Genomic DNA, 12348 nt, shown 5'->3' with positions numbered 1-12348 from the left:
TGTACCAAACTATGAATCTACAAAAACTTTACTTTTTTTCTCAAATCATTTAAAGGTTTTGGTTCACTCGAATAAAAGTTTTCCATTCTTTCTTTATGTGATTTAAAAAGTGGGTGAAAAGTCTCATTTGGACAATAATGAGTAGAACATGCTATTAGGTGGAACAAGTTATGATAATAAAAGTTATTTTTTGATAAAAATACAAAGGGCACAGGAAGGAAAAATCTTTAAGACTTTGAGAATATAGAAAATCGAAAGATATTTTGTGATATAGTGGAGGACCTTTTCAATTTACAGGCATGATGTTTGAAAAATATATGAATTCTGTAACTTTTTAATTTTTAACTATGCAAAATATAGCTTTTTTTTAAAAAGTTATAATTTTAATGAATTTTTGAGGGAATCTCAAAACAGGTACCAATGTTACATACCTGAAATAGATGTTACACTGTTCAAGTCCCAAGTCTTATTCTTCATGAGTGAACTCATCTTTGATTGCATAGCATACTCCCACTTGCACTAATCCTTGTGTATCATAGCCTCTTTGTAGCAAGAAGGCTCCCCGCAATCAATAAGCAAATAGTCTACCCTTGAAACAAATCTATCAAGCAGTCAAGACAATCTAGTTGATCTTCTCAAGGGCATTTTAGCTTGCTGTCCTGCCTGCATATATCAGCCAGATTTGGCTCATCATTTCCACCAATAGATGATCCATCATCTTCCCTTGATTGTGTACCTGTGGGAGTACCTAGTGGTACCATTTCCTGCACATTTAGTGCATGGATAGCTTGCTGTCTGTCAACATATGCAGGTGGATTCACATCTTGAAAAGTGATTCTCCTCATTTCCACATCCCTCATGGGTGTCTTGTGCATCTTGTTCTCATTGAAGACCATATCATGGCTTCGTAATATCTTTTTTGCTTTTGGATTCCAGAGATGATAGCCCATCTCTCCACTTTCACCATAACCTAGCAAGATGCATTTCCTAGATTTAGGATCTAGCTTCTTTCGAAGCTCTTTTGGCACATGCGCATATTCCTCACACACAAATGAGAGTAAGAGGGCTTTTTGCTACTCCATGCCTCTTCAGGAGGAATACCAGCATCCAAGCTCTTATTAGGTGAACTATTGATCACATGCACTACAATCTTCATTACCTCAGCCCAAAAACCACCAGAAAGGCTTGCAATGGAAAGCATACATTGCAACCTTTCTTGAATGGTGCAGTTTATCTTTTTTGCAACTGGATTTTACTCTAGAGTACGAGGGGACGTGAGCTCCCTCTTTATCCCACATGTATCACATAAATTCTGAAAGTCATGAGAGAGATGCTCTCTACCATTGTTAGTCCATAGGCATTTAATCATTCTACCTGATTGATTTTCAACCAAAGCCAACCATTTCTAAAATACATGAAACACATCACTCTTACGAGCTATAGCATAAGGCCACACTTTCCTAGTTGCATCATCAACGAATGTCACATAGTATTCAACCCCACCTAATGATCGTGTAGACATGGGACCACATACGTATGAATGCACCAAATCAAGCTTTTCAAGCTCTTTCTTTCCCCTTCTTTTATGGGCTGATTTAGTGTATGTACTTCCCATAGATACAATGCTCACAAAATTCAAAGTCAGAAAAACTCAAATGCGGTACATATCCCAAGCGACTTAAGAGTTTCATTCCATTCTAGCTCATGTGCCCCAACTGGCAATGCCACAACGAAATACTTGGCTGCTCGGTTATTACAACTACATGATCAGCCACCCCTGATACATGTAAGGGATACAATGTCCCACACTTGGCACCTCTTGCAAAAACCATAGAGCCCTTTTGAATTTTCAAACTCTAAAAGCCAAAGGTGTCTGAAAGCCAGCATCATTTGGCTGACCTGCTGAAATGAGACTCTTGGTCAGCATAGGCACATGTCTCATATTTTTTAAAACAAAAGTGGACCCATTTGCAAAAGAAATCTTTATGTCACCTGCTCTAACTATGTCACATGCATAGACGCACACAACCTGTCTTTCCATTGTCATAAGTGGAGAACCATTCCCTATGGGGAGTAACATGGAATGAAGCAATCCTGGGAATATGCATCATCTGAAGTGGTAAGCAACTATGCAGGTAGACTAGACATGAAGAGAATGTCATTGTCACTATCATCAGTGACTGCATTGATCTCCTCAATCTTTACTTTTCCTTTGTCCTCCCTCGAACTCTCTTCTATCTTACTTGCACCGCAATCTGCATTCTTTTCCTTATCCTTCTGCTCTCTTTTAAGCTTGTAGCAATCCTTTTCCATGTGGCCCTTCTTGCCACAATGGTAAGAATGGAGGTTGGAGGGGTGGCTGTCCCTGAGTTTGTGCTAGCTACTGAGTTTGTGGTAGGGGGTTTGGCTCTTGGGAATCTTAAGTTTGTACTATTCTCCCCTAGGACGATGGGTCTTTTCGACCTTTGCTACTGTTGCCTATGTTCAAGTGCTTTGGTTTCCTTTTTTCGTTCCTCTTCTACCTGGAGCCTTTCAAGTTATGCTTGCTGCGCCTGAGGAGTGCTTGCTATTCTTTCTCTGCCACCTCTCTTTGATGTCGGGCTTCCTCTTCTTCTTAGATCTTGCAAGTTGTCTCCTCTTCTTGAAGTCTTTTGGTTGCCACTTCTTGTTGGGCCTTTTGAGTTTGTTCCTCTTTTCTCCTCTTTGTGGGTGTAAACTTGGTGGAGGAGGCCGAGAGTAAACCGATGTCCCTATCTGCATCACCATAACCTTTTAGGATGGGGTCACTGAAGAGGTGATGGATGATGGGATCAAGAACATCAGATTCCTTGTCTTCTCATCATGAGAGTAGATGCCAATTATTTCCTGATAGAAAAAATCTGCCTAGTTTGTAGGCTCAAGCTTGTGGAGACATATCAGGAAGTTAGGGAGGATGACCGAGTGTGATACTCAGTTAGCTGAACGTGTGCTAGCAACGTGACTACTTGGGCTACCTTGGCCAGTTCCTAATTCTTGATCAAATTAATGGGTACCCCTCCGTGGTGGATCTTGGAGTTGTAAGGGACCGCTATTGTTGCGAGCCGCTTTTCCATCACTCATAGTTTCTAAAACGGTTGGGAGATCGAGGACAGGTTGACCACCCACTGGATTGTCTCTACCATAAACTGGCAGAAGTGGTACTCTCCATCTGCATGCATCCAGCTTGTTGTGCTCGTTGCCCTATTGTAATTGGCAACAAATTCAATAGCCTGTCGAAGGTTGCGATGGCAAGGGAATTTGCCACTACTCTCTGCAATCCAATTGATTTGATATAGGGCACCACCTTGGGGTCTTGAAGTGCTTAGTATGTCACCACATTGTGATAGTACAGTATGTAATCCTTGATACTGCACCTGAACTACAAGTGCAGCACCATGCCTTGAAGATGTTCAAGACACTCTTGGCCAAGAGGGGAGAACTTCGTGACCTGTATTGCATGCTTGGAGAAGTTAAGGACCTCTGTTGTGTCCTAGATTCTATGGTTGTGGAGGGTGCATCTAGTGGATTGCTGTGATGAGGACTCTAGCTCATGGAACTATTCCTGCTCCATTTGATTGGGTAATGGTATGGAGATGGTACGGGATGTGGAAGGGGTACCAAAATGATGAAGGGCAAAGGAAAATTCCCTAGTGAGCTCCTACATTGAGAAGAGGTTGTGCGCTGAGACAGAGTGTGAAGAGTTAGTGGACATGTGATAGCGAAAGCTTTGGGAGGTTGTGGAAATTTAAATGAGTTGCGAGGCCCGTTTGGAGCCCCAGATGATCCCAAATGGCTCTAGGCCGAATGGAGACCATAGGTTAGTTGTTCTATTTTGCGCCCCGGTTTTGCGCCCCGGTTCTATCATGTGGTCAATGGCCTATTTCAGGACTAACCTCTAGTCAGCCGTTTTGGGTGGACTGGGTTGGTCACCAAATTGGGTCTAACTGACTACGACTGGTGGCTATATATTAGCAAGCTCGTGAAGCCCATCATCATCACTGGCTACAGCAACCCTGATTCCTTAGCATCCAGCCTCTGTCCTCTACTATTTCCAGCATGCGAGCGAAGCTTCTCACACAGGAGTGCACGGCTGGGAGGCAGCACCATCTATTGTATCAGTTTTACAGTAATCAAATTTTTGATTCTCCATACTATCTACTTTTCTCTCTTGTATACGAGATCCTATTATCTGTTGAGCACAGACGTATTGTTTTCTTACATTAACATCTTTGAGAGGCCTCATGGGCCTATGGGACAAAGTACAATATAGAATAACTCATACAAGCCACCATGGGCTGAAGCAAAGGGCTCACTAAGGCCCTTGTTGAGCGCTACGTTGAGCTAATGATCTCAAAAACTCAAATGTAAAAAAAAAACACTCACTTAGGCTCTCAAGAGACTCTAGTAGGTAGTATAAAAGCTCCAAGGATAAATTTGAGAGTCATGGTATCCCTTGATAGGATGCAAAGATGTCACGTATTTGTAGTAGCTGTCAAGCTACCGAGATGCCTCTCATCATGGAGGGGGGTGTGTTCTTTAGGATCTCTACATATGGTGAGTGACATCAAGGGTGACACCCACGTCTCCTCTGAGTAGAGTAGTGAATGGCTTGACCTCTATTGTGCATGTTCTGACCACCATCCTCCGTGGTGCTTACTATGCTACTCTGCATCATCTCTGCCCGCTGATTCATACTACCCTCATTTATCTAGTTGTCCTCTATTCTGATGTAAAATGGAGTTGACTCAAAAGCACAAAAATAAGTGCTGTGCCTATGTGCCCAATCTGTTCCCTATGGTATTGTCCCCTCATGCTATCTGATCTGGTGTAACAGAGTCTTCATGTGTCACTGCACCTCCATCAAAAAGAGGCCAGCACACACTTGGTCATGAAAGTGGATCAGACAGGAGAGCCGACTGAATCCATGTCCCTCCCAAAAGAAGCGGTGGTAGCATCCTTGGATCTCATAATAAGCAGGGTAAACACATAAGAAGTGCTCCTCTATCTCCATTGCTACTAGTGTACATAGTCTGTAAGTCCGCTGTGTGGGGGTTAAAGGCAACTGTGCCTTTAACCCCGACTATGTACAATACTCAAACACATATATGTTTGGATGACATAGAAGATTAGGGTACTTTTCACCCACCAAAACTTGTGTGGTTCTCTTTTGGCTCTCTCTCTCTCTCTCACCCTCTTCAGTTCTGCTTCTGTTGTTGAGATCTCTCAACTAGTATCAGAGCTTGGGTGGTCCATATGATGCTTGTGGATGGTCTAGCTGAGCCTGTATGTGTGCTTGGAGCCTAGAGTCTACTGATGCAGCTCTATGGGAGGATGGAGCAAGCTATGGGTGCTTGTTTGAGCTACCTAGGTGATATTGGAACCTTATAGAAGCTTGCAAGTGGTGCCTGGAATTCTTTAAGTGATTTTTCCAAGCCTGCAAGTGGTTTTGGAGCAAAAAAATGATTTTTGATGATTTCCCTTTCCTTTCGACAACTGAGAGTCTAGAATGACATACAGAGGCAACCATTGCTTGCTTTTGGTGTCCATTACACTTTGGGAGTTAGAAAACCCCTTTATTCTTGAATATGGGATCATTTTTACTCATTGTCTCTGCTTCAATTTTTTTTTGCTAGTGTGTTGGAACTCAAGTTTGAAGTAACCATTTGAAAATCCCTCAGTTGTAGTGGACTCAGGCAGTCTTAAAACATTTGTATTGCTCATCATTCGCACTCTAATGGTGTTTACAAATAGATTTGTTTGCAAAAATGTTTTTTGGTCCACGAGTTGGACTCGCCAATTGGGACCACGATTTCCAAAACCATATTTGGTGTGATTCTTTCTTGTAGGCACTAGCATTTGGGATTTTGCTTTATTTGCATCAAGCATCCTCTTCCATGTCTGAAAAGGAGTTTTTCACCATTAAAAAGTTTGATGGGACAAACTTTTCCTTGTGGAAAGAACAAATAAGAGATGTGCTTATTCAAAAGAAGTAGATTAAATCCTTGGAAGGGATTGCAGAGCTATGTCTGCAGCTATGTCTTTTTCAACATGCAATGGAATTTCGTACATCAAGCGCATACAAGTCTGTGGAAGGATATCGAGATCTCATGCAGCAAGATAGGGATTTTAATATGAAAGAGATGGCATTCATGCAATCCATCATTGCCCTCACAACCACAAAATGTTCTCCATCAGCACCAAGATACATTTTGATGCCAGTACCTGGGGGTATTACAAACCACATGCAAGCTCTAGCAAATAGAGGCTACCCCTGAGAAGGAGTAGGCCGCTCACCTTATGGTAGAAGCCACTTGGCTTCAAACAATGGAGATAGCCAAAAAGTTGGAACGGGAGCTGTTGCAGATGTAAAAGGCCCTTGCCACTGAACGATCTTGCATGGACACCCTCCAGGCGAATTTGGAGGCATTGTAATGACAAGCTACCATAGATCAACGACAACATGCTCGAGTCATGGAAGAGAAACATGCCCTTGAACACCAAGTATAGCAATAGACTACACTAATTCAGCAATTACATGCAGCTACTGCTGCAAATCAATGAGAGCAGCAAATACTAGCACTCCAAATGGACCTGCAGGTGGCCGAAACATCTTCCCCTCTAGCAAAAGAACTAATATTTCTCCATGAGAGGCTGCAAGAAGCGTCGTCCCGTGCTTCCACACTCTAGTTCACAGAATGCACTATCCATGACACCTACACATATTTTTTGCACACATTCGCCACTGCACTTCTTCCCCACAACATCCTTTTTGAAAATACTCTAACACTGCACGACCTTAATGAGGCCTTCTGCCACACCATAGTCCAAGCACATTTGCCTTACTTCCATGAAAATCTAGTTTTGGAAGAGGACATGGATATCCTAACACTTTATTACCACCCATTGTATATTATTTCATGGCGTGGGGTAGAGTGATTCAAGACTCCGCCAATTCCTTATGACTGCAATGAATTTCCTTAGCCTTTTATTCTAGAAGCTTTCCATACTTTTGTGTAGCCTCTAGCGATGACTCACATGTCATGGGGATCTTGCAGGAATGTCGATGAAGTACTCCTCCAAACTACTCTAGGTTGAGATCAGTGCATGCAAATGCCATGCACTAGTGTCACTCTAGCGACTTCTCACTTGTTGCGATCATGAATCCATAAGCAAATGAAGAGGAAAGGGAGGACCAGAAGAAGGGGAGAGGAGAAGAGAACATGGCATTCACAAAAGGCACTATAAGGGAACAAGAGAACTCCAAAGAGGAGGTGAGCTTGTATTCCAATGTGTGCAACCAACAAGTGAAGACCAAAGTCAACCATTTGGCCTTTTATACATGCCACCTTTTGAAGGGAGGGCCGACTCTAATCTCTTTATACCACTCTCTTTCCTCATTCTTTACTATCAACTTGGGCCCATTTGGCTCCGAGGCACAATCCTAGCTCTAGGACTTGCCACTATCCATCAAATGACATTGCTAACTAATGTGGTTGACAACTTAAAAAACCCTAAATTATATTAATAAGTGATACCATGCACCTTGACTTTAGTTTAAGATAAATTTTGTACTTGGCAGGCCTCCTTATAGAGGTCTATCTTGCATATTCAGTCATTTAATAGTTTGATGGAGAATCAAAGCTTTGCCATATCTTTGTTTAAGCTTGCATTATACTTTTGTCTGTGCCACTTGGTGAGGTTCCTATTTCTTGCATCACTAGTTATTTATAGCTCTATGGAGACTCACAAATTTTCCATGTCTTTGTCCTCCTCCTCTTGTTCAACTTTATTATGTTCATCACTACCTTAGATAGCATGAATGGAAGCATTGGGGAGGTTAGAAACACAAGGGAGATGTATAGACCTTGAATAAAGAATCATGCAAAAAGTGAATGGAGAGGATGTAGAAAAAACATCCTTAGCACCACCTAATTTCTCAGTAGCTTGCAATCCACCTAGCCTCTATTTGGATGATAAGGGTGTACATTCACCTAGCCTCAATTCAGAATAGCTCATCCAAGTAGGATTCATCTATGAAATTGGATCACAATGATTGGTTATGATAGTGTCTTTAAAAAAAGTCAAGCTCCTTGTTTGTGTAGATTAGGAAGCTGACCAACTAAATACTACCAAATCCTTTCCCAATTCCTTTCATGGATGATGGACTACTTGATCAAGTTGCAAGTCACAAGATGTATTTGTTTATGGATGGTGACAATGGATACAATCATATCTCTATAGCACATGAGGATTAGCCTAAAAATGCTTTCATAGTAGAGTGGGGTGCATATGCCACTAAGGTCTATGAAATGCACCATCTACTTTTTAGAGATTGATGGTTGAAACATTTTGGGAATATCTGAACAAGTTCATTGCCATTTATTTGGATGATTTTTGTGTCTCTTTCTTGCATGAAAAATCATATTCTTGTAGAACTACCAACAATTTGGCCAACCGTGGGATTTGGTAATTGAAGAACCTGCTTTGCAAGACCATTGCTAGAGATTATAATGAAGGACTTTCTAGCCACATAATGCTTAAATTTCTCAGTGTAGAACACCAAATACAAGGCATGCTTGTCAGCCTCATAACAGCATCATTCAGTTTCGAGCAATTGTCAAGAAGCAAATCAAATAGTATACATGAACCGATCCTCCCTTGCTAGAGAAGAATACCCGCCAGAGTGTGCTCACCAAACCCAGGATTGATATAGAAAGTCTTTGACCAATCAAGATTGCGTAGAATGGGTTATGAAGCCAGAGCACTCTTGATTTGTACAAACCCATGATCACAATCCTCATCCCAAGAGAAATCAACCCCATCTTTTAATAGCGTAGTCATGGGTCGCGTCAAAGTAGCATATTGATTGGTCTATTGAGTGGGTTCATTTCCATTTATTTGGATGGTTTTTGTGTCTACTCTGCTATTTCCTTGCATTTAATTTGCCTTTAGAAGGTGTTTCCCAAATGTAAATAGACTAGAATCCCACAAATCCATTTTTTGTGTACAAGTTAGTGTCTTACTCCATCATGTGATTTCCAAAGAGGGACTTTGGACTGAGTTGAATAATGATCCAAGCCATTAAAAAGATGTCGATACTATAGAATTTGATACTATTGAGGTCCTTTGTTGGATTCATCAGCTCTAAAGATGATGTCTAAAGGATTTTGCCAAAATCGCATGGTCACTATATGAAATGACTAACAAAGATAGTAAGTTCCAATGGACTAAGGAATTGTATGTAGTATTTCTTGAACTAAAGGAATGGGTATTTGAGGCACCTATACTTTACCAACCAAGAGGGATGTCATCTTTCGTGTTCATGTAGATGCGGAATTGGTACTAAATTTGTAAAACTAGATGGAAATTTGGATTATCTAGTGTACTATGCAACTTAATGGCTCCTCCCGAGTGTAATTATAGCATGTCCGAGCATGAAGCTCTTGGGATGGTATATAATGTGCATAATTTTGGAATTATTTACTCAAAAATCCATCCATCTTTTATGTTGATCATCAAGCTTTACTCTACCTCAATTATTCCAAGGAAGGTTGGCTCAATGGATGTTGTTATTGTAGAAGTTAATTTTAAATTTATTCATAAACTAGGAACATACCATGCAAGAGCAGATTGTTGTCCCGGTGATAGCCCTAGATGATGCTAAAGGAGTGACTATTGAGCTACTAGATGCTCACTTGTTTGCTGTGGAATTTTCAAAAGCTGAGCATGATGAGACGTTACACAATCTATCACAAAGAATTTTGAATTTTCCCCAATCATATGCCCAAAGATAAGCACACTGGCTTTGAGATCCCCGAAGTATAGTTTGATCAGTGGCTAATTGTACCACCAAGGTTTAGATGGAGTACATGATGGTGGGTATTACCATATGAACGTGCCATTGTCCTTATTGAGGTATGCACTGGGCCAATTGCAGGTCACTTTAATAGAGAGCTCACTACTTGAAAGGTTTTCCAGGTAGGGTTATGGTGGTGGAGCACTCTACTTGGTGTGTGGAATGTAATGTCTATCAAAGAACATGTAGATTTCTTCCACATAATCACATGCCATTGCAACCAAGTGAACCATGGTAACCATTCAAGCATTGGGGATTAGATTACATGGGTCTTTTCAAGAAGACAAATAAGGATACATAGAATAAGTATATTTTGGCGACCACTGATTCTACTACTAAGTGGGATGAAGCTAAATCCTATAGAGATAACTCAGCTTGAAGGGCATCCAGGTTTCTCTTTGAAAATATAATTTGCAAATATGGCTATCCAATTGAGTTTATCAATGATTAAGGAACCCATTTCATGAATGAAGTTTTTAATTATTTACTAAAGAGCTCATGGTCATGCATCGAGTTGCCTCGGTGTAATGGATAGGCCAAGTCAACCAATAAAACTCTCAAGTTGATACTCATAAAGATAGTGAGCACACATCGTAGAAATTGGGATACAAAGTTGGATGTTGCATTGTGGGCTTATTGCACAGCATACAAGGTAACCATTCATTTGATGCCTTTCCAAATGGATTTTGGATTGTTTCGAGTCTCCAGCTGGCTCTAGAACATTAGCTATGGGAACTAGATGCAATAAGCAGATAATTGCATCAGCTAGTAGAGTTGGATGAGTTATGCATTCGAGCAACATGGCCATAGTAGGTGATTCAGAGAAGAATAAAAGCTTGGTACAACTGGCACATTGTGAAAAATAATCTTAAGAAGGACATGTTGGTTTTGCTAGGAAATGCTAAGTTTGGTCCATTGAAAACGAAAGTGAAGCTGAGATAGGATGGGTCTATAGGGAAGACCAACCTCCTACTAGATAGCTTCAGGGACAAAATAAAGAGACAGACTTGAGTGACTCAAGCACTGGACAAGGAAGGCACCACAAATGAAGGGGAGAGCACTAAGGAAAATGTGCAAAAGGAGTAGAACAACGAGGATTATCACAAGCATGATGAGGACCAGTCCCTCTCAAAGGACACAAACCAAATTTCTGTAGACACAAAGAGATGGGCATCGGTCAACTATGTGACCCTGTAGCATGGGTGAATGAAGATGAAGCCCGAGTTACTGTCAACACACTAGACCTAAAGGGTAAAGCCACTGCAAAGAATCTTCCAGTCTAAGTTTTCCACTAGAGATACCAGGGGGATGAGCAACGTTAGTTCTCCTTGAGACAATAATTGTAAGACTTTCAGGCACATGACCGGTTGACCCAACCATAGCAATGGCTATGCCAAATCTTTATCAACCGAATCTTTTGAGTGCAGGGAATAATTCAACAAAGGGAAGCAGTCACCTAAGGAGCATAAGCATCTCCTCGACCATCCACAACAAGTGCCCTTACTTTCACCTCTCAGGCATGTCTTACCAACAAAAGAGGGGACCCCTTATTTTATTTTGATGATACCATGTCTCAGGATATTATTTCTATGAGTTAGAATAGCTATGAGAGACAACAATGGATGCTACACGTACAATGCAGCATGTAATGACTTACTGGGTCCCTCCTCAAGTGCTACTACATGAGAAGCATGAGCATAATAGGGTAATTTGGGCACCTGTGATTTTTATTATGAGCTAGTTGAGCTAGTGGATGAATGGCAACAGTAGACGAAGGCTGAGCTCAAGGATTTAAAGGTGTCCTATGTTGAATTGCAAGCTAAGCACAAGGCATTACCACTCTAGTATGAAGAGGCCATGGCCATGCTTAGAACTTCCGAGCTCACTATAGATTCTCAATGTCGAGCGATAATGCAACTGGAATACATTTATCAACTCTGCTACTAATGAGCTTCAATAAGTTCGTTAGGAAAATGCCACCTTGCACATCAAAGTGACCATGTTCAAACAGATCCAGGCCTTGTTGCAACAGCTAGACAACTTCGGAGCACTTGAGTACTCTTCCTAACCACCCAGGACCAGACGAGGATGAAGGTGCCTCTGGGTTTAGGTGGCCAGATCCCCGCAAACGAGCAAGGATACTCCTACGCAGACATTTGGTATAGAGACTTCTGCTGAGGGGCAAGCCCATACAAGCTTTTGTAGTAGAGTGAAGTAATAGTAGATAAGCATGTGAGATTGCCTCGACCAAGAATGGCTAACCTCCCCACCTATTCTTCACAACAACTACAGCTTATAGAGTGGTTACTTGGCTTTTGCATACTGAGGCTACCACCATGTACAAACATGCCTATAGAGTGGTTGCTCAGCTCTATCGTGACATTGGCTAGGTAGCAAGGGAATGGATCAAGGAACGGTGTAAGAACCCGGAGCGAGAGCTAATAGACATTAGTGGACTCTACTCATGGCCACTA

The sequence above is a fragment of the Dipteris shenzhenensis genome, chromosome 22 (assembly GCF_047967505.1).
Source record: "Dipteris shenzhenensis isolate YYH24624 ecotype China chromosome 22, Dip_SZ_1.0, whole genome shotgun sequence".
NCBI lineage: Eukaryota > Viridiplantae > Streptophyta > Polypodiopsida > Gleicheniales > Dipteridaceae > Dipteris > Dipteris shenzhenensis.
Note: the sequence above shows the minus strand (reverse complement) of the source record.